Source organism: Pinus tabuliformis, chromosome 7, assembly GCF_031772625.1.
Source record: "Pinus tabuliformis cultivar Carrire ecotype Pingquan chromosome 7, CPIR1, whole genome shotgun sequence".
Classification (NCBI taxonomy): domain Eukaryota; kingdom Viridiplantae; phylum Streptophyta; class Pinopsida; order Pinales; family Pinaceae; genus Pinus; species Pinus tabuliformis.
Genome location: NC_142293.1, coordinates 495,184,437 through 495,208,563, shown reverse-complemented (window position 1 = coordinate 495,208,563; position 24,127 = coordinate 495,184,437).

The window sequence follows — 24,127 nt, the reverse complement described above, 5'->3', positions numbered from 1 at the left end:
TCTTGCCATCGGAGAAAAAAATTTGCTGGGACTCGCTCCAGTCCTTTCTTGTTTTGCACAATCCAGGAAATATCATTATTGCAGGGGATCTGAACGTTACTCTAGCTGCTGAAGAGAAAAAAGGTGGTTCACCTGTAAGGGACCCTGCCACAGAATGGGTAGAAGACATCATGATCGATTGGGATTTGGAGGACATAAAACCTTCAGCTGGGAAATACACTTGGTCTAATAAAAGACTAGGTCCCAGCCATATAGCAGCTCGCTTGGACAGATTCCTTGTCCAAACCTCCTTCCTCACTAGTGGACTAATGACCTCATCCAAAATTCTGCCCAACTGCACCTCTGACCACAAACCCATAAGTCTGGAGCTTTCCATGGATAGTTTCCTTGGACCCATTCCATTTAGATTTAGCCCTTTATGGATTCAGCAAGAGGGGTTCAATGAGGTGGTTGCTGAAGTCTGGAACCGGAAAATTCAGGGATCCCCTTTCTTCGTGTGGGAAGAAAAGTTGCGGGCTCTTAAGAGAAAGCTCAAGGAGTGGGCTAAAGCTTTGAAAACACCTGCTGCCAAGCGAAAAGAGTCTATAGAAAATCTTACTGCCCTCCAATCCTCAATGGAGAATTCAGTTATTACCCAAAGTCTGCTCCAAAAAGAAGTTGAGTTACAAAAAGCCTTTCATAAAGCCAGTAGGGACGAAGAGGAGTATTGGAGACAAAAATCTAGAAATTTATGGTTACAAGCCAGCGACAAAAATACTAGTTTCTTCCACAAGCATGCCGAAGCCAGAAAGCAATACAAAAATGTTTCAGAAATCCGATTCCAAGACACAGTGGTTAATGATTTTGAGGGCATAAAGAGAGCAGCATTCTCCTTTTTTAAAGATCTCTATTCAGCTCCTGATGACCAGCCTATAGATCCCCAAGCATATCCGTACAATCTGATCCCCTTCTGTGTGCAAGACCCCGTCAATAAAATGATGTCTGCCCCGATCAGCATGGATGAGCTCAAGAAAGCTTTGGATTGCATGGATCCGGATAAAGCGCCAGGGCCTGATGGGTTCACTGCCAGGTTCTTTCAGTCTTGCTGGTCAATTATCAACAAAGACCTTCTGAGAATGGTAAGGAAGTCCCAATTGTGTACTAAGATAGGAGGCAGCACCAATTCAGCCTTCCTGGCTTTGCTTCCGAAAGAAAAAGAAGCTTCTGAGTTCAGTAGATTTCGCCCCATTTCGTTGTGTAATACTGGCTATAAACTTATTACCAAAATAATATCCATGCGCCTCAAGAGTATATTGCCGGACATCATACCGGAGAACCAAGGAGGCTTCATCAAAGGGAGAAAGATACTGGATAATATTGTACTGGTTCAAGAGGCAGTACATTCAAGTGTCCAGAGAAAAGAGAAAGGAATGGTAATAAAACTAGATCTGGCTAATGCCTTTGACAGGGTGAGGCATGACTTCCTGTTTGCAGTTATGACAAAAATGGGCTTTTCAACAAAATTCACAAATTGGGTGAAAGCCTGCATCGCCTCTCCTTGGATTGCTCCGCTGGTAAATGGAAGATCAACTGAATTTTTTACAGCTTCCAGGGGATTAAGGCAAGGTTGTCCGCTGTCCCCGCTTCTCTATGCTATACAAGCCTCAGTGCTGAGTTTCCAGCTCGACTACTGTCAGCAAATCCAAATTCTGCCAGGTCTCAGAATGGTGCAAAATGTCAAAGAAATAAACCATGCTCAATTTGCCGACGATACTCTGCTACTAGGTGGAGCGAGCATTATTTCGGCCAATTCTTTCAAAAAGGAACTGGACATCTATAAGGAAGCATCCGACAGCAAGATTAACTATTCAAAAAGTACAATCTATGGCTGGAATTGCTCAGCTAAAAACCTTGCTGACATAGCTAGGCTTCTTGAAATGAAAATCTGTCAAGACTGGGATTCTTTCAAATATCTTGGGATCCCAATTTTCAGATCCATCCCCAAAGTTTCCCATTGGATGCCCCTTTTGGACAAGCTCAAACTCAGAATTAATGCCTGGGGAGCCTCCTGGCTGAACACTGCTGGGAAAATTATCCTTATAAAATCTGTCTTAACAAGCATGCCTCTGTTTCAGCATTCCATTCTCCTCGCTCCCAAAACCTTTCTCAGTAAAATGGATGGTATGCTGAGAAGATTTCTGTGGGAAGGGGGGAAAAACAATGAAAGAAGGCTTCATTTAGTAAATTGGGATACCATTAAGAAACCTTTCATAGAAGGAGGTCTGCAAATGAGAGACTTGGCTGCCCAAAATCTCGCTCTTGGCTCAAAAATATTGTGGAATATTGTGGCAGGGAAAATAAGATGGAGCAAGAAAGTGCTGTGGAAGAAATACTTTCAAGGTCAACGATTGAGATGTTTGGATCTTCCTCCAAAAAATTCCAAAGGCTCCCCAATATCCAAACTTTGTATCGCTGCTCTGGACAACTTCAGCCCCAACCTCTATTGGATCCCAGGTAATGGAAAAAAATAAGAATTTGGAATGATCAGAATCTTGGAGACCAGCCTCTTCTTCATATAAAAGGCCTGGCAAATATTAAGCTATGGATGCATTCCAACAACAAGGAAACTCTGTGGGACATAACCAACTGGACGGAGGATGCTGAAAGAAGATGGGACAGCTGGAATCTCGGGGAGGTACCACACCATTTGCAATCTGAAGCTTCTTTACTGTTAGACAATCTGCAAGGGAAATCACCATTATCAGCAACAGCCAAGGATAAAAGAGGGTGGGGCTCCCATACTGGCTCCTTCTCGGTAGCTGAAGGATACAAAAGTTTAATTGTTGTCCCGAATGTCCCTCCAGACCCAACGCAATGGAAATTCATATGGAGCTTTCCTTCTCTCCCTAAAATAGACTTTTTCTGCTGGACACTTGCTCATAATAGTATTCTCACAGGAGACAACCTGAGAAAACAGGGAATGGAAGGGCCTTCCAGATGCCCATTATGTATATCAGAGGAAGAAACAGCTGATCACCTGTTGCTGCTGTGCCCCTTTGCCAAGGCAGTCTGGAAAGGGGTCCTGAGTTCAAGGGCGGACAAGATTGAGCTACCAAGAAATGTGCCATCCCTGTTCTACGAGTGGGCCAAGCTACCTCCAATCTGCACCAACAATAAAAACCTCCTTAAGACTGCTTGGATGTGGACCCCTAAATACATCTGTTGGAAATTATGGCTGGAAAGGAACAACAGAATCTTCAGAGGAGAAATCTGCACTGTAAACAACGTTATATCCAAAATTAAAGCTTTATTGGGAGAGACTTTGGAAGCTAAGCCAGCCCTAAGGAATGAAGTAAAGCTGGACAATGAGGAGGAGTTGTGGCTAAAAGAAATCGCTCCGAATAATCAACCCATCCCTACTATTCCAACCACTTGCCATGCTAAGTGGGAAATTCGTCTGGAAGAACAAGAATTTCTAAAGTGGAGATCGGCACTAGATGACCATTGTCTTTTCTTCGACGGGGCCTCTAAAGGCAATCCAGGAGCTGCGGGTGGAGGTGGAGTGCTGCTGAAACCCGATGGGTCTACTTTACTCAAGTACCATTGGGGTCTGGGAATCGAATCAAATAATAGAGCTGAGGCTCTAGCTTTGTGGCAGGGGCTGACTCTGGCTCTAAAACGGAACATTCAAACATTGACGGTCTTCGGAGACTCTCGGCTCATCATTCAAGCAATGAATTCTCCTTCGAATCAGTTGCAGATCCATTTAGGCCGAATTCTCAAGAAAATAAGACCCATGCTGGCTAAGTTTCGGAAAATCTCCTTCTTCCACATTATGAGGCAGCTTAATACTCAAGCTGATTCTGAAGCCAACCTTGGAGCTGCCAGAAGCCAAAGAACCCTATCAGTCAACTTGGAAGATTCTCTCTGCATCATCCCATAATCGGATTAACCAGGAATTCTGTTCTTCTTGAGGTTGTGGGGCTCAGCTACTGATCCAGATGTTTCAGAAACCCTTCAAGCTCCTTCAGGCTTTCGCTGTTCCAGCTACAGGAATCAGTTACACCAAGCACCAAGGACAGGCAACTAAGAAATGTCAGATGCATTGGATTCTCTGTCTCTGGCTGGCCCTATATCCAAGCAGGATCCGGCTTGAGCGTTGTGAGTTAGGCAGATTACTTTTTGCAGGTGTGTTTAAGGAAGAAATAAAAGTGTTATCACAGGTTCCACAACCTCATTTCTGAAGTAAACCAAGAATGACAGCAAAAGACTGGATCTCTTCTGTCCTTTATCTCTCAAGCTTGTGGAGAATGGCAGCAGCATAAATTTTAGGCTCTTCGTTTCTACAGAAAGTTGTTCCAGTGTCAGGCTACTCCATATCCACCGGTGCCTTCGACTCGCCTCCTACAAAGGGATCTATGAATTCAGCATTAGCGCAAGCTGATCATTACATTGAAACTGTTAGTGCATCGATTTTGTAAACGACAGCAAGTGGTTATCCAAGGGATCAACCTGTGGATTACAGTTGAAACCATAATCGAAAAATCAAGGCGCTGGAAGGTTAGATTGAAGACTAGAGATGGAAAACGATATTCATACCCCCAAGTGGAAATAGCTCAGATCCGATTCGCTCCTCTGGCAACAGAGTTAGAGGACGGCTCCAGAAAGGCAAACTCAGGTTTTCAGAGACAGCAGGTAACATCAAGGTAAAGAACCCTTCGGCAGAGACACAGCGTTTCTTCTCCAAAAGGCGACCCTGAGTCAAAGATTGATCATGGATCCGTGGATTTCATGAACTCAGAGAGAAATGAAACTGAGGAACTCAATCCAATGTAAAAGCAAGCGGTAGCTGTTTTGCCGCCTTTTAAATAAAAATCTAACCGTTAAAGTAAAAAAAAAAAACATTTAAATATTTCATCTAGAAGCATAATTCTCATTTCTTAGATTAATTTCCTTAGGCATAAGAAACAAAACCCCAAAACAACATAAAAACATACTCAACAAAGTAAGAAACAAGGTTAACTAAGCACATATTGTGCACCACACTTCATTAGAGTACTAACCCCATTTGATAATTTATGTTAGCAATTTAAGACATTAAATTGACTGAACATTTTGGCATCGTTGCCGAGGAAGTGTAATTAGGAGACCTTATTTCTTACATCTAAAAAAAACGATTAATAATTTCTCAAGTATGTTTTCCTCCCGCGCTTTGTATGATCTCGAGGATCAGAAAAAGAGTTTTTATGATAAAAATAAAATTAAAAAAATATATATAAATTGTTTTGTTTAATGAAATATATATGTATCTTTTTACATTTTTGAAAATATAACATATATAATTTCATTAAAAAAAACAATTAATTAAAAATAATATATCTATATATATATATATATATATATATATTTTTTTTTTTTTATAAAAAGAGTTTCGGCGTAAATCACATGTAGAAAACCTTTGTCGACGCGTTTCGAACCAACTAGTGTGGTTCATCGTCAGGACAAGTTGAGGAGTCAGATCATGGCCGCACATTAAATAGGGAGAGCAGACCTTCCCAACAGCTAGGTTGACTAGGTTGACCATCAACGGCTAAATAGAAAAACGGCTAGATAATATTTTAATGTTAAAAAAGTCAACAAATAATAATAATAAATAATTTCATATAATTATATATTAGAATGTATTTTATTTAAATTATAAATATTAATTTATTTAAATCATTAGGGATAAGTATTTTTCTTTATTAAGTTAATATATTTAATTCATTAATAAATTATTTAAACAATTAAAATTACTATGGAGTATTATTTAGGTTAACTTATTGTTATTAGGGATAAGTGAAAGGGGGTTATTTTTAATAATATTGTTTTAGTGGAATTAAAATGATTAATAATAATATTAATATGGATTTAATAATAATGATTTAGTCATATAGATATTGATTTAATAATATTAGAATTCATAATATTAGAATTTAATGGTGAAGGGGGGTTTTAGAGAATTTTTCTTGGTTAATAAAATAATTTATTTAATTCCTTTTTAATTAATCACTTAAATTTATATATTAATCTCAGGTTATTAAATCAACTTATTAACACTAGGGATAAGTGAACAGGGTTCTTTTTGTTTGTTTTTCTTTAAATATCGATTTAGTGGAATTAATATTGATATAATAATATTAATATTGATTTAATGATATGTATTGGAAATAGTATAGATTTAATTTATATTGATCTTATGGTTCCATACGTGGAATTAATATTGATATAATAATATTAATATTGATTCAATAATATTTATTAGATTAAATTTATGTTAATCTAACGGTACTGCACCAAAAAAAAAAAAAAAAAACCATCTAATAGAATCAACCAAGAAAAAATAAATAGAAAGAGCGACATAATTTAAAAGCAAAAATGTCAAGAACAAGACCATTAAACCAAAGGAAAGACCCTAGGAGGAGGAAAAGACAAGGCTCACATATAACAACGAATGGCTCATGAAAAGGAGGCCCACACTATGCGTGAAGCCAGCCTTTGGCTTGGCCTTACACATATGTGCAGGCCTCCAATCCACGCAAAGACCCATGCACTGCAATAAAAAAAAGAAGGAACCTTCTCTTTTCCATATTCGGTCTTCCTCAAGCAGCAGTTATTAGAAATCGATTTTAAAAAGTTGCAGAGACAGACAATGAAGGTGTATTAGATGAAGAAATTGTTGATGAAGAAAAGATTGCAGACTGTTGATGAAGAGAAGATTGCAAATTCCATTGCAGGTAATTGGAATAAGGGTAATCATGGAATAAAGGTGATCAATTTGAACTTATTTGTGAGAGACAAGCCACTATACATCAAAACCTGCAAATAAAAAAATCAAACCACAACAATTTTAGTTTGTTGCAGAAGTAATTGCTAGAAAACGAAATTGCCAAAAATGCGTAACTGTTAAAAACACATGATTTTAAAATGCATTTTTTGAACAAACTGAGCCGAATTAGAAAAAACTGAAACATGGGTTTTTCTCAGAACAGGGTGAATTATGTTTTTTTTTTGGATTTTCCCAAATTAATAGTCATTTGGGAGAAATTTAGGGTTCTTCAGGGCTCTGTTTTGCAGATTGCGTGAGGAAAAAACGATTTGTTTTGAACTGTTTTAACATGGCAAGTTGAAAGCAGAAAAATCCAAGTGAATAACAAACACTGCTCCATATGGCATGTGGTCTAAGAGTCCAATTTGATTTAATAAATCTGATTTTAGAAGAATCCAAGTGAATAACAAACTCTGCTCCACATGGCATGAAGTCTAACAATCCAGTTTGATTTAATAAATTTGATTTTAGACACATATGTGTCTCATTCCCTATGTGTCTCATGATTAAAAAAAATAATAAATAATAAATAAAAAAATTCATTTTCTTTATTAATAATTCATTTAAAAAAAAAAATCATCAAAAGATAAAAAATATTTTTTTTTTGCAATGATGCAATCAGTTTTTTTGAAGCAATTTATAAAAACGAAAATACTTGCAAAATTTGATTGAAATAATTTTTTGTACAATTACTTTTTCATATTTTTGCCGCTTCAAATATTTTTGACAGCGTATTATTTTTGTAGCACAGATGACGATTCAATAATGGCTTGCAGAACAATTGGAAAATTATTTAGATGATTTCTGAACATTTAGCATTAATATTGTTGCTGTGTATTTTTCTATGAAGTTTTAACTTGCACGACGCAACAAATCTTTGTGATGCCAATCGTTTTACTGAGCATAGTGCATGAAGTCATCCGACAACAGGGAGTTGATTTATTTTTCATGGTTATTTCTTAAAAATGGATTGTTATCAATATCATGAATTGGACCGAATATAACACTTTTGATTTTCCTTAATCTGTTTCATTTGACATTCAATTTTTGCATAAGAATCAGAAAGAAATTAACTATTTCTTTTTTAACACACTTATGTTCTTTGTGTCAAGCTTTTTTTGCAGGTTTAGGATGATTGAATGATCAACAAGGAGATTAAATTTGTGATGACAATTGGTCTTCAAAAGACCAATCTCATGAGAAATGTAAGAACAAGTCCATGTCCATATTCATCAAAACCATTACTCTTCCTCCTTTTTGACTTATAAATCCAACCGAGCAATTTAAAGCAAGCCACAGTTATTTTTTTCAGCAAGAGTCAGTTGTTCATTTTCCTTCATTCACATACACTTTCTGTCTACTCCACAAATAAAAGCAAGAAGCTTACTTTCATGCTTATTGCCCATTGTCATTATTATTTTCCATTGTCATCTTCCATTTTCATTTTCCTTTTCATTTCGGAATTAAACCCTGCTTCAATGCAAATTATTAAGTCCATAGTCCTTTGAGTCTAAAATCCTTGCAAAAACACCTTGAGGCTTGCATGTCTTAATGGCAAGTCCTCATGCAGACGAACAATGAGAATACATCAATGTCCCTTGTTCATCGGATCTTTTAGGTACTCGACAACAACAAAATTATTCGTACTTAGCAAGATGTGTTTGAGCATCTTGACTCTCATTGCCATCAATGGTGAGAGTTCTCGTGTTGACTGGTGGCATCCATTAATGGCCATTAAGTTAACAATTTCCTGCTATGTTCGACATCAGAACATCTATTCACATAGTAGGAATTGTGCCAATGAGTTTTGAAGACATGAAGACTATCATTTTCAGCATTTTGGAGCAAATGTAGAAGACATGCAGCTACGGAATTAGATGACAGCTGCGGAATCAGATGACAGCTGCAGAATCAAATAACAACTGCGGAATCAGATGGCAGTAGCAGAATCAATACTATTCTGCAGCAGATTCAATAAGTTTTAATAAAAGCAATAAAAAGTCATCTTGACCCTTTTCTCCATGACTTGTCCAGTCACTTGAAGAAGATTATGATCAGAATTTTGCAGCCACCACGCATGCAACTCATCCATTTCCAAAGGGTAAGTTAAGGTATGTCATTTTCTAACTTTTTACCATAAAATTCCTTGAAAAGCTAGAATGATAGTTTTTGGAAAAAAAACATTTCTCTTCGTCATCTCATAAAATTGCCAATATCATCAGTTGGGGGGATACATTCATATTCATATTTTGCCATATTCATATCACATTCAAAATCCCACATACTTTCAAAAGATATTAACTATTACATTATTGTTATGAGCATACAAAAGCTTTTCAAAAGTATTGAAAATATAATTGGATATAAACACAATCATGGTTGTCACACAAGAACCAACCATGATATAATCCAATAAAGAAATACTTTGCAACAATAATCAAATTATCATTATGCAAAGTTCAAAGATAAAAATGAATGCAACAACAAAATATGGTTGTAACACAAGAACCAACCATGTTGCAATTCAACTAAAAGACTTTGCAGAAGTATGAAGTTATCAAATGATATCATGCAAAGTTAAGCCAAAGCTCAAGGATAAAAAAAAAATTAATGTAATAGATTGCATGAGGACATGCAATAGCTTCAATTGGGAGGTATGTTGGGCCTTGAAATTGTCATTCACTTCCATTACATTTTCACTTATATTTCCATATTGTCACCTTCACTCCACCTCTATTTCATTACATTTACCTTACCATTATCATTATTGGGTCACATTTATGTTTTTCCAAACTTTATTAATTCTTAGCATTTTTAAGTGAATTTATGGATAAAAATTAGAAAATAATGTGCATATGCTTATACTTAACAAGTGGGATGAGATTGTTGACATGTGTAGGTCAAAAGGAAGCTTTTAAAAGACCCTTATGTGGCCTCCTAAGTCGAAATTCGAATTTGAGTGGAGAAGATCATGAGATCATAAGGATATGTGTCTCATTTCCTATTTGTATTGAAACTCTAAGAAGATCGGTGTCTTATCATTTCCTATTTTGATTGTAACTCTAGAGATATAGGGAGAGATTCATGGACTCTCATTAATGAGATAGCTTCTCATCTTTTTGTATAAATAGGGGAAGTTTTCTCCTATCATTTTATGTGTAAAGTTTGGGAATTGTTCATTGTTTTGAATAAAGAAGAAGGCTTGCATTTGGAGCTTCTCAACTTTCTATCCTCATACTTTTGAATTGGCCATCTACAATGTGTGAGATTTATTTGTTTTCATAGATTAAGATTTATTTGCTTTCATAGATTAAGATTTATTGCTTTCTTAATTACTGTGTAATCTTATGCTAATCAAAGCATCTCAAGAAAATAATTTTCTCTTTTCCAAAATTGGATTGTGTTTGAAGCATTGGAGCATACAGTGATCTTAGTTTTCCTTTACATGTTTTTACAATGCTTTCTTAGGATTAAGTTTTACATTCACTGTTTAATCTTATGTAGAGCATTTCAAGAAGGTAGTTCTTCCAAAATTGATTGCTTAAAAACATTAGATTACACAGTCATTGCAAGTTTTTACATGTTTTCTTTATGCTTTCCTAGATCATGTTTTCTTTCATTTAATGTATAATCAAGTACTTAATCACTTCAAGAAGATTGCTTCCTAAATTGAATGGTTCATGGGTATTTGATCATACAATAGATCATAGTTGTCTTTTCCATTTGTTTTAGATTGTCATTGTTATTTTGCTTTCAGTCCATGAATAGGATTAGTTTGATTTTGATCAAGAGCTTTCAAGGATAAGAAAGGAAGTGATTTCATTTTCATCTTGTCATATGAATGCAATTGTATTTAGATTAATGCTCTGTTTTTCATAGATTAGTTCAAGTACATTTCCTTTTCTTCCTTCTTTTTCATAGTTTAATCATTTCATTTAGAGTAATTCCTAGTTTAGTTTCTTTCATCAAAACATTTCCTTTTATTCCTTCTTTAGAAATTAGTTTTCAACATTAAAATTCATTAGATTTTGTCCATTAACATTTAAAGATTTCATCTAGAAGCATAACTTTCATTTCTTAGATTAATTTCCTTAGGCATAAGAAACAAAACCCCAAAACAACATAAAAACATACTCAACGAAGTAAGAAACAAGGTTAACTAAGCACATATTGTGCACCACACTTCATCAGTTTACTAACCCCAGTCAATAATTTATGTTAGCAATTTAAGACATTAAATTGACTAAACAATAATCTTGTGTATAAAATTATTATAATAATAAAATATAAAGTAGTAATGAGGTTATTATTTAGTATGACAAGGTGAAGTAATGATTGCAAATATTAGGCATGTATATAAAAATAATATAATAATAAAATATAAAGTAGTAATGAGGTTATTATTTAGTATGGTAAAGGTAAAGTAATGATTGCAAATATTAAGCATGTTTGATATTCACACACACACATATTTGAGTACATCAAAGTATTTTCCATTTATTTTTTAAGCATGTTTATTTATAAGTGTAATCTAATTTATAGATGAAATGGCATTTTGCACGACATTTTTTCTCATTAATTTTAACAAAAATATGTCAAAGATTTTTAAAAAGTTGAGTTTAAGTTGTCTAGTCTATATGCATTCAAAAATATAGTTTAAGCAACAAAAAACCACATTCTTGTTGTAAAATTTGAGTGTCACCGGGTTTTTCAGGTGCTTAGTCCATTTATGCATTCAAAAATATATTTTAAGCAATAAAAAGCCACATTCTTGTTTGAAATTGTATAGCTTGATTTTGGTGAAAAAGGTTATTTCATTTAGACTGTCTTTATTTTTTAAATATTTATTGATAGTTTAAGGTAGTTGTGAGGATATTTGGAGGCAATGGTAAAATCTTACTTTTAAATTCACTACTTGTTATGGGTGGCTTAGGGAGGAGACTACCAATGTTAATGTGGAGAAAATTAATTTTGAAAGTTGGATAACAAACTACCCATCATTTTCTCTTTATAAGGATATTACAAGATAAGGTTTATCCCCTAATTAATGGACTCATGTCGTGTGTGCATGAGAAAGATATATCTAAAGAAAAGTTCCATTTGCTTTCATTTTTTCAGAAAGAGGAAAGAAATAATGCTTAAACTGATGAGTATTATACATGCAAAGCCAAAAGTCAACAATTTCCTTGCAAAAACGACAAATACAACTAGATCAACCAAGAGAAATGTGTAATGACAAAAAGTGAAGCAAAACCAAAGTACCCACATAAGGATCCCACATATATTTCATTATACATTAACAATTTAAATGATAAAACATCATTGACCAATATGAGCCACTAAAATACACCAATTGCACAAGTTACTATTGCCTCCCACCACCTTGCACTATATGTCCTAGAGCTAGGTAGGGAGTAATCTCAATAACTTGCATGCAAATTTGATTGGTTCATTATTGGGTGACATACCTATGATCCTATCTAGCTCTTGACTAGTGGTGCCTTCCTCTCATCAAGCTAAGGTAACAAAATCTTTGAAGAACATATCACAATGATGTGAACAAAAGTATTTAGAGCTAAAAAAGAGTGTAGTATCCACTTGTGAAATTGATTGAGTATTTGTGTTGGAAATCTCTAGGAACATTTCATCATGCATCTTTCGATATAAGATAAGAAAAGAATTCATGTTTGTCATAAGTTGTTCAAAAGCTCCAGGAACATTTCATTACATCTCTTTTGTTTTAAGGTAGGAAAAGACTTGATGTTTACCATAAGTTGTAAAAGCTTGCCTAAGAAATCTATATTTGGTGAGTCTGTGTTGAATCTCAAGATGTCATCCTACCAATCCTCTTTAGGAAATTTATTTGTTTCCTTTGCCACTTAATAGATTACATCAACATCCACGCCCATATTTAATAGAGTTTGCTTAGGGTTTGATATCAAGCAAACCTTGATACCCTAGATATAATTGCCTTTAGTGGCTTCTAGTAATATAGCTTTTTGTTTAGCCCCCAATGTGTAGATGAGTTGACAATGGAGTGTATTGTTTGTAGACATATACACCTTCTTGTCCTACTCCCCTTGCTAAGGTTTATGATGATGGATATGAGAAATATTCCAATATGTTCTTGATAGTTTGTGCAACCTTCCCATTGTAGTAGTGTACCAATAGAAGACCAAACATAGGAACCCAAATGAAGATCCATCCCTTTATGCCACACTAAAATCGAAGGAGCCATACCAAAATTGCAACACTAGCACCAAGTTAATGAAAAACCATGTGTCGCCCTTTAACACGACTTATTTGTCTTTGGAATTCTCAAACATAGAAGGAAAAAACAAAAAAACAAAAACCTCGATGTAGAGGAGAGATTATCTTTCCTTTCATAATCATAGCCTATGTAGATTCAATCCAATGGACCATCTTCAAAATAGGTTTTTATAGGTCACTAAAGTACACAATCAAAGCTCTATGATCTAACTCCTCCTCACCATCTACAATCCATTCCACCGAAAAAAATCCTTTATTGAGTTGAATGATCACAAGCACCTATCCCTTCCCTTTAAGAAATTACCCATAAATCCTAACTCCCCACCTATTTTTCCTCATTTTCCATCCACAAGTATCCTAGGATGTGTGCACACACACACACACACATAATGATATGTAAAGGTCAAAATCTAACTAATTGCCAAATTTTTGTTAGAAACCCCTTATCTATATATATATATATATATATATATATATATATATATAAAGCCAAAAACCTTTTGAATCTCCTTCTCTTCCCTCGAATATATGTATGGAAGGTAGTTCTACCACTAGCCACTATAGTGGTCAATAACCTTAAGGGACTTAAATCGATTTGAACATGCAACATTAGATATCCTCCCTAGGTTCTTTCTCTCTCTCTCTCTCTCACACACACACCCCACTTTTTATGGTTTCTCTTTGAGGGAACTCTTAAGCATACCATATTTTATTATTTTCCTTTAAGTAACATGCTTTCTCTCTCTATATATTAAATGTTTCAATATAAAATCATAACTATTTTGTTAAATATTGGGTGGGAGGAAAATATGTTAGAATATTAGGGTTTGGAAGCCTTATGGGATCACTTGAACTTTGAGTTTCTAACTTATTTTAGGATTGGGAGGTTAGGATTACATGTGTGAAAAATATAGGAAGGATAATGACTGCTAACCATCCTTTACGTAGGAAACACTCTTCTATTTGTATATATTCAATGTTTACATCAAATTTTAACCATTTTGTTAAATATTGGGTGGGAGGAAAAAACATTAGGATATTAGACTTTTGAAGCCTCATGGAATCACTTGAACTTTGAGCTTCTAACTTACTTTTGAATTGGAGCATTGGGATTACATGCGTGAAAAAACATAGGAAGGATAGTTTATAATGCAGTTGAAAATCTTAGAAGAATTTATATTACAATATGTAAGTAATTTCCAAAGAAATGTAATGCCCCACATTACTAAATAAGTAATATAATAATAATTAATAAATAAAAATTGTTTGTCTAATGAAAAGGGGAAAACACTAAAAATAAGATATAGTAAAGGAAAAAGTCAAGATAAAGAAAGAATTACAAATGACAAGTGCATCCTAGGAATCAGGTTCTTTACAAGGATGGATTCTATATAAGAAATGAGAAGAAGGAGAAAATGCCATCTCTTTTGCTTGGGGCAATTAAGGAGAAGTCTAAGAAGATATGGTAATTTATAGTTGATTGAGAGCTTGGGGTTGTCCACTTGTAGAAGGATGTGTTGTCATTGAGCTTATGGTTGGGTTGAGAGTTGTACCCCACACATTGGTTGTGGTCAATAGGATCATACTAGAGCAAGGATTCACGACACTGCTTATAAGTGGGTTTTTCACCTTACATCAAAGTTCCACTACTCACTACTCATGTATGTTTTTTAATTGGAATATACAAATTTTATTTTATCAATCATTTTTTTATGAAATTATATGTATATGATTATTATTGTAGGTTGGGGCATTATAAATGGTATCATAGCGGCTATTGATATTATGAACATCTCCTTTCACCACCAACACTATTTTCATTAGGTTAACTAGTGGCGCCATGTTAATGAGGATGTTAATGAATTTAAGTGGGGGAGAATGTAAAGCTCATGACTTAGAGCACCATTAGCAATGGTAACTCAGAGGGTGCTTATGGGAATTCTTGGAAAGTTGCATGGTGAGTTTGCTTCTTGGTAGCCTTCGTGATTAATTAACAATGTAGCATAAGGAGGTGAGGACAATGTACTAGAGCACAAGCAAGCATGCTAAGAGGACCAAGGGGCACATCTTATTGATTAGTACAAGACAGGAAATCAATGAGGGTCACATAATGAGCTTCGTCAGGGACATCAGGATTTAGCAATGTGGTGATTGTGTTTGTCGAGACAAGCAATTCAACAATGGTGGTAGGGTGACTAGGGATGTGAGGTTTCCTTCGATGTACGAACAAGACCCTTGGTCACTATCACATGAGGGCTTGGATGAACAATAGGTATGGATGCACATTGGGTAGTCGATTGTTCATCTCTATGCTTGGCTCAAGAGAGGCGACAATAGGTCATCTATGGTTGAGTGGCAATAGTGTGTTAGAAAGGGTTGTCATTAATGTCAAAGGTGGTTTATGGAGCATATCTTTAGAGAAATTTTACCTACAAAATATTAAGCTCATATGCTCCTGCAAAGTACATATATGGGCAGGCCTTGAAAAGACCTTTCCAATGGTATCACAGTTAATAGACCTGGGAGATGGGAATATTTCCCATCGGCTGGTGTAAAGAATGGCATTTCGCCCCAGAGCTCTAGTAAGAGAATGTGTTAAGTGTTATAGGAGGGCTAAGTGAGAGATAGAGTCTGCAATTAATAAGAGTTGCAGATAAGGAGGCAACCAAACCAATCAATGGATATCGATTATTTAAATGTGAAGAGGTTAATCAAGCTACCAGTGCCTGATATCAGCTGAAAACACACGCTAATCGCATTGGACAGTCCAGGATTACATCAAGCATTGAACATGCCTGTGAGTTAACACCCTTTCAGAGCCTGATGGGGTATTCAACCATGATGTGGTGGTTACATGGCACCAAGTGGCAAGTGAGGTGACATAACAAGAAGAGGACACATGGCGGTGATTGGTTGAAAATGATGAGGTGGCATCTTGACATCAGCCATATGTCATGATAGCATCAGAATGTGATGTGGCATAGGTGACACGAGGCAGGAAGATCCAACATTTTCAAGTGGCCAAGTGGGCCAAATAAGGGTGACACGTGGACCACTCACGGACTTACACATGACAGTCAAATGACACAAGGATGACATCATCTTGTCCCTACAATCCTAATAGTGGCAAACATTGAAAAGGGTTGAGACCAAGAGACTAAAACTTCTTTGTTAGCAGATGTGAAGTTTCATGTCTCACCTTAGAGGTGTGTAAGCATGCCAATACCAAGATTGACAGGCCAAGGTTAAGAGACTGAGCGATGGGAATATTTCCATCAACAAACGATCTATCAAGGACTCAAAGGTAGCGCTAGGGTCATGTTACACAACATTTTCCCATGTAATTTGTGTTAAGTGCTATTCAGGGTTAATAAAGTTCTTTGGACCAATGAGCATTGTATAAAATGCTTTGTGCCTTTAGACATGTGGTAAGAGTGCGGGAGTATTAACCAATCTACAGTCTTGATTATGGTGTTGATCCAAACATGAAATGAAGCTATTATTGAACAAATTGCAAGTTAGTTTATGTATTCTTATGCAACTATTCGAAATTGTGAAAACACATAAACTTAATAAAAAATTGAAGCAAAAGAAAAGAATGGAGGTTGAAAATAAAAGCAAGAAAAAGAAGACAAGTTGATAACGGAGTTAACCCCTCCTTGGCTATGTCTCCGGGTTCGTTTCCAGTGTGACCTCTTTATTAAGATGCTCAAATGCTCAATTACATATGTTTACAAACTCCAACTCGTCAAATAATGCTTCCAATGCGTTCAGAAGGCCCAAAAACCCATGTTTAGGCTTTTTAAAATGCTCAATTTGGCCTCCAAATGGCCAAATCAATGTAACAACCCTAGTGAAAATTCCATGTAATAAAAGTTAATAAAGGCAAAATAAGATCACGGTTAAGGGACACGTATTCCAAGCTAAATGTTGGGCAGGACATCTTGGTGTGGGTGTTCATTCGATTTATTATTGCTAAGGAAATTGGCAAAGGCAAAGGTAAAGGCATTAAAAAGGCAAAAAGGCATTGTTGACACATTTATTTATGAAAATAAAGGAAAATAGGAGAATAGGGAGGTGAAAGGTCACAAGTTGCATGTGAGGAGGAAAACGAAGGAAAATAATGGAAATTGAAGAAAATAGAGGCCTCATTGATAAAAAGGCTTCTGAGGATCAATGGGAAGTCTTGGTTAGTGTAAGCTTTTGTGAGTTCAGTTTTGGCGCTGTCTCATTATTCTCTCTCTCTCACTCAGTCTTGGACAAGAGTTTTCTTCGAACACTCTAGTTTTGGAGTAAGGAAGGAAAAGCAAGCAAAGGAAGGACAAGGAAAGCAAATGAAAGAAAAGATCAAGCAAGGAAGAGAAGGATCAAGCAACTTCAACAGGAATACTTGTAGGTAATATATTGCATGTGTGATTTCTTAACTGGTTTTTACATGCATGGCTTTGCATGTTGGTGTATGGTTCTCTTGTTGTCGGTGGCATGGTTTTGTCGGGTTATGACAGTGGTTTTCAGCCTAGCCTTGCCTTTTTCTGGATGCCATGGTGTGTTGGTGATCTGAACTTAAACAAGAACGCAACAACTTACAGATATAATCATAAACACAGAGATGCAGCAGAAAAAACACTTCATTTCATTAATATAAAAATATTGAACTGTGCTTACAAACAGAATGAAAATCAGATAGCTCGGGCGATGGTAGCTTATCTCTGAGAAGAGATGTGGCAGCTACATGCCTCTGAACTGTGTTACAATGAGGCTCAAGGACCTATTTATTATTGGAAAACATGAGAAAACCATAAACAACCAAAACCCTAACCCCAAGAGATGTAACATCAAGAGTTTGTGGGCCCGTTGGGGTTAGTTGGGCAGCCAACTTCCAGGGGTCGTAAGTTGGTCATATTACCTCTATTTGGTGTGTACGATACCTTGTTGGAAAGGTCTCTCTGAGTACTACAGGTTTCGCCGTAGGCCTACAAATATAGACTTGTCGCGGACCTGAAAAAAAATGTCATTTACGGGGTCAAAACTGCTCCAGAAGTTCAGGACCTGAAAAACTGCTAAAAATAGTAAATGCTGAAATGAACAAGGAAACAAATGAAACTAACTGGGGGGTCTAGGTGGAATAGGCGGATGGCCACCAATATCCACCTAGATCAGTTGGGATGTTGATCTTGGTTTTGAGCTTTAGAATTGTCGGATGGATTTCAGAATACGGGGCGAAGGTGGTCTCAAGGTTCATTCCCCAAGGCCTAGAAATCCCTTGATCGGTTTTGGCAGGATACATGGTAAAGCCTAAGGTAGGTGTCTCATTTTAGGGCCTACTGATCCAGGAATGGGTTGCAGTAAAGTCTGAGAGACAAGGAGACAGAAAATTCCTCAAGGATAGTGATGGATTCCGGATGGCATTCCAAGTTCGGTTTGGTTTTGTGATCGGAGCATCGATTTTGGTGTGATCACGGTTTGGTGAGGGTGGAGGTAGTTTAACCTCCGGATTCCCTTGTTTGCTTTGGATTGGTTTAGCCATGAGATCCCACATTCATGCTTGGAATATGACACAGGGATGACTGGTTGAATTAAAGATTTGGTTAAGCCATGTCTAAGGTTGGGTGGTATATGGGAGTCCCAAACCTGGTTGGATTTGCCTATGTTTAGTAAAGCTAAGTTCTCTTGCTTTTGCACTTATTTATATGTGGAATTAATGGTTGATATCTCACTGTTATTTTCATGGTTTAATGTTGGTTATAAGCATGGTTATATGACTGGTTATTGTCATGGTTATTTCATGTATTTACTTGTAACTAAAAGGATAATGGATGCAAGACCTAATTGATGTCATAACAGTTCAAGGGAGAAGGTGGTGATCCTTCTTGTCATGTCTCATAAGAGTTTTCAGTCATTCATGATCTATCTTGTACCCTAGACCTATAGATTGTATTAATGCCAAGTGTTTGACAGAATGTCAGTCCTAGTTGGGGATGGTCAAGCTTAGTCCTGGAGTTAGTTTTTGGTTTATTAGTCTTGTCATCATGTGTTTAATGGATTCCGAAAGTTACAACAAGTTCTGGGCAGTGGCCGGAATTCTGGGCTTGAAAAGTGCCTTAAATATCGCAGACTCTAGCACAGGTCTGCTGGAAATAGTCCCTGGACGCAAGCATGCAGGCTTGTGGGAGCGCCCAGAGCTCTCCAAACGCTGGCATGCCCATAGCATGGGAGCGTCTAGAGGTTTATTAGCTTAAAAACTTAGTGGGACCCAGGGGCATCATACTTGTGTAGTTGGGATGGCTCCTTGGAGTATTGTTGTTGATGTGGAAGGTATGTTTGGTGTGTTTCCATTGATTCAACTTCTTTAAGGACACCTAGGAAGTTGAATCATATCATGGTAGCCTCTCGTCACATGTTTACCCTGGTTGGCTAGTTACTTGGGTAGATATGGGAGGAGGGCATTACAGAGTGGAATCTGAGTGGGTTGCACTCTCTTTGTGTCATATCTGATACCACAGAGTGGTATCAGAGCGGGTTGCACTCTCTTTGGGTCATATCTAATACCACAGAGTGGTATCAGAGCATGGTTCACCCCTTGGATTGGATGGGCGGTGTGTTGGTCATGCATTCATGTCGGTTGCATATGTGTTTCTTATGCTTGTAGTCCATGTGTGTATTGTGTTTATATTGTGTTGATCATGGTTGTAGTGATTTCACCATATGAAGGTTGAGGGCATTGTTGTGGGATGTGTCGTCATGAGTGTGTGTTTGTATATGCATTTGTTATGCATGTATGGCAGGTCGGACATGCATTGTGAGGTCATTGTATGCAATTAGGTCATCATGATGTTGTTGGTTTTTATGATGCTGATGTGTTGGCTAAGATAGAGTAGACGCAGATCATTAAAGTGAAGTTACAACATTGGACCATGAGGCAAGAGCATGTCGTCATACATGTTTGGATGTTGGGCATGCAAGTATGTTAGTTAATGGATTGATATATGCATTAAGGTTATATACATTAGGTTTATGTACATGTCTATTGATGTTATGGTTACATACATGATAGATGCTAGTTAATTAGTGAAGTCATATGCACATGTGTCTTATAGTCATGAGTGGTAGTAACCTGTCGTTATATGCATTGTTCTTGTTGTTTTATGTTAGATAACTTGATGATTATGTTATAGGTTAACTTGTTGTTGTTATATGATAGTTAGATTGATGATTAGGTTATATGTTGTTGATGAGCATGATATATACTTGTTGGTGTTATATGCTAGTAACTTGATGATTAAGGCTATTACATTAAGATCTTGATGTTATATGTATCGTGCTAAATTAGGTTGGCCCATGAAGATGGTTAGGGTTATGACATTCAAGTATGAGTCGACTTATTTGTGACATTGTGTTGTACTAATCTAGATTGATCATACATATGTGATTGTTATGCATAAATGACAAATGTTTATGAGTTTATGATGTGAACATGTTAACTAGTGATTATTATGGATATCAAGACCTTATTTATTTTTGAGTTGATATGTCGTGAAGTTATATCATGCTAATTTGGATTGATGGTGCAGACAAGATAGCCTCCCCTAAGATACATTAAGGTATGTTATTGCTTATGTCATCTACTTTGTGCTTGAATGTTTAATTATGTCGTTTAATTGGTGTTTGAGTGTTGGTGTCTATTATGCCACCTATCTGTTGTTTGAATCTTTGATTACCTGCATGATATTAGTATGTGTCTGTAAGATTGCCTGAATGAACGATCTTGTTTTAAGATGATTGTACTAACACATAGGTGTTGAGATAACTAACATGTACTTGAGTGTAATAAGTGACAGTTATAGTATTTTGTCTAATGACTATGAGTTGACTATGAATTATGGCATGATTGCTAGCCTTGGTAAAGGTTGATTTCAAATTGATAGATATGATTGTCTTGATATTTGGAACATGTGTAAATGGTGCATGAAACATGCTAGGTATTAGCATGACAAGGTAATAGTTGATGTGTTTATATAACTAACAGTTGGGTGATGTGATAATGCATAGTAACACTCAATTGCAACAAGGAAAAGGTCAAAGAAAGGAATTGGGCAAGAATTCTTTTGGCTATGTTTGGAAACCCTAATTCCAAACGAATGAGTTCTTTGCATACAAGAAGTCTTCTTAACCTTAATCTTGTCTGACATTATGTGGATATGTGCTAGATTCATGAACTTGTATTTGACAGGTATATTAGCTAGTCTCTAGTTACAGGTGGATCTATCAAGGGAATTGGAGTCCCTTGAGAGATGGCATGGATGTGTTCAGTTGCAAGCAATGTGCTTGGCACAACAAGGTAAGGTAACCAATGTATTGTTATGTTTATTTAAGCATTGACAATTATGTGTTGATGGTAGTATGATGCAAGGGATTGCATGGAAAATAAATTTCCATGGAATCTTGAAGAAGGCTCAGGTTGAGCTTTCCCTTGGAAGCACTGGGAACCATGGGGATTGAGTCATGGTGTTTGTTGTTAGTCTTGTGATTTTGGTCTTTTGGTGATTTGTTGTGCTTGATTGTGGTTTTGTTTGTGTCTTATGCATGGCCATGCCACTTTGGTTGTGGTGTCGTATTATTGTTGGTTTGTCATGGTTTTATTCTTGTTTGTTTCTTACCTTGCCTTTAATGTTTGGGGTTTGGGGAATTGGTTGGGAAAGAGGAAAGTTAATGGAGCCCAGGGAGAGCTGAATGAAACCCAATAGGTGATGTAAGACCTGGATGAAGCTCAGTGCATCTATAAGGGCAACATAAGGCAAGTGTATAACAACTAGTTGGATTGGTTGGGTCCATTAGTGTAAATGGATGATTGGAGGACAATCATGAGAAAAGTAATTAGGAAGGGTAAAGTAAATAGATTTGAGGCATCATATGTCTTATCTATGTTGGGAAACATTGTTCTCAATGTTGTACATGTGTTGCATGGATAAAGGAAGTTCTCTTAACCTTGACCTTATGATATCTGGTAATTATGTTGTGATCATGATTGTGTTGATGTATATATATGTATACATGTATGTATGTAGATATGTTTTTTTCTGATGAGATCATGACTGTTTTGTGCTAATGTTATATATATGTTTGTATGTATGTCAGTATATGATACGGTCATCATGAATCATTCTTGTGGAGGAATGATTGCGTATGTAGGTGAATGGCATGAAGAGATTCCTGGTTCATGAGGAATCAAGTGGAAGAGTATCCTGGCATATCTACGAGGTCAGTATCATGTGGATATGAATTGATATTATGTGATTATACTATGTCTATGTTTATGTTATGGACATGCTAATGCTAAAAGATACTTCAGGGAAATGAAAACAGTGTGATGCGCGACATGCTAGGATAAGCATGGATGGAAAAGAGACACTGGAAACAATGTTACTTGGTAGAGACAGTGTGGTTTTGATGTGTGGTACTACTATTGTGCATATATTGTATATGTTGTACATGTTGCATCTGTGATGTTGTGCGCATGTGGTGTTGTGTATATATAGTGTGTGTACATGTTGTTATGCAATGTTATGTATAGGGTGGTATAGATAGTATTGTGTGAATATTGCATATGCAGTGTTGGGCATAGATGGTGCTATGTACATGTTGGATATGCGACATTGTGTGCATATGGTGTTGTGCACATGTTGGATATGCAATGTTGTGTACATGTGGTGTTGCATGGATGTTTTACATGTGGTGCTATGTACATATGGTGTTGTGTGCATGATTGTACAAGTGGTGTTGTGAGCATGTGGTGTTGTGTACATGTTGTACATATGGTGTTGTGTGTAGGTGGTGTTGTGTACATGTCGTGCATATGGTACTATGTACATGTGGTTTTGTGTACGTCTAGCATTGTGTACATGTTGTACAGGTGGTACAGTGTGCATGTGGTGTTGTGTATACGTTGTACAGGTGGTGCTAAGTACATGTGATGTTGTGTATAGGTGGTACTATGTACATGTTGTACATGCGGTATTATGTGCATGCCGTACATGTTGTGTTGTGTACATGTGGTATTATGTATGTGCATGGTGTAGTCATGCTATCATGACATGTGTATTCGTTGTGTTGTACTCGGTGTACGTATATGTATTGTGTTGTACATTGGGTGTAGGTGTACGTATTGTATTGTGTTGTACACTGGGTGTAGGTGTATGTGTTGTATGTCAGGTATAGGTGCATGTATTGCATGGCGTTGTATGTCGTGTGTGGTTGTATGTGTGATACACGCTATGTGTTTGTGCACATGGTTGAGGAGAAGGCACTCAATGTTTGTTGGGTGTGGAAACCGATCCGGAGTGCATACCGAATAAAGACAAAGGTAGAAGCTAAGGATTGATTAAAGGATAAATATCAATATTTTATTTTAATTTTATTATGCGTGTGAATTATGATTATTGTTTATGATGGTTACATGTGATTCATGATTTTGATCTATGATGGTTGTGTTTTGAGCTAACGTGATGTGATATATTTATACATGATGATTTGGTCAAAGATGTTGTTATATACCTAGGGGGGATAATATGGGGTACCAAGGGAGGTACCCAAGGTAATAATGTAATAATGGGATGGGCCATAGTAATAAATAAGGTGGTTAACCCATGTCATGTAAGGGACCACAAGTAGTTAATAATAATGTAATGGGCCCATGGTATTAGTTGATGGTATGAGGAAACCATGGTAATGATGCATGGTATTGTATGTATGAGGCCTATATAGAGGCTAGAGACTCCACATGGAGAGATATGAAGAGAAGTATTCTTGTATGAACAAGCATATGGCTTGTGGAGTGTTCTCCTTCCTTAAGGAGTGAATGTATGTGTTGCCCTACCTTAAGGGTTTTGATAATAAAGAGAATCATTTCTATCTATTTGATCTTATTCTTTCTTGGGTTTATTTCTGTTATCATATCTTTTGGGTCAGATCTACAACAAGTGGTATCAGAGCTACAACAATTGGTATCAGAGC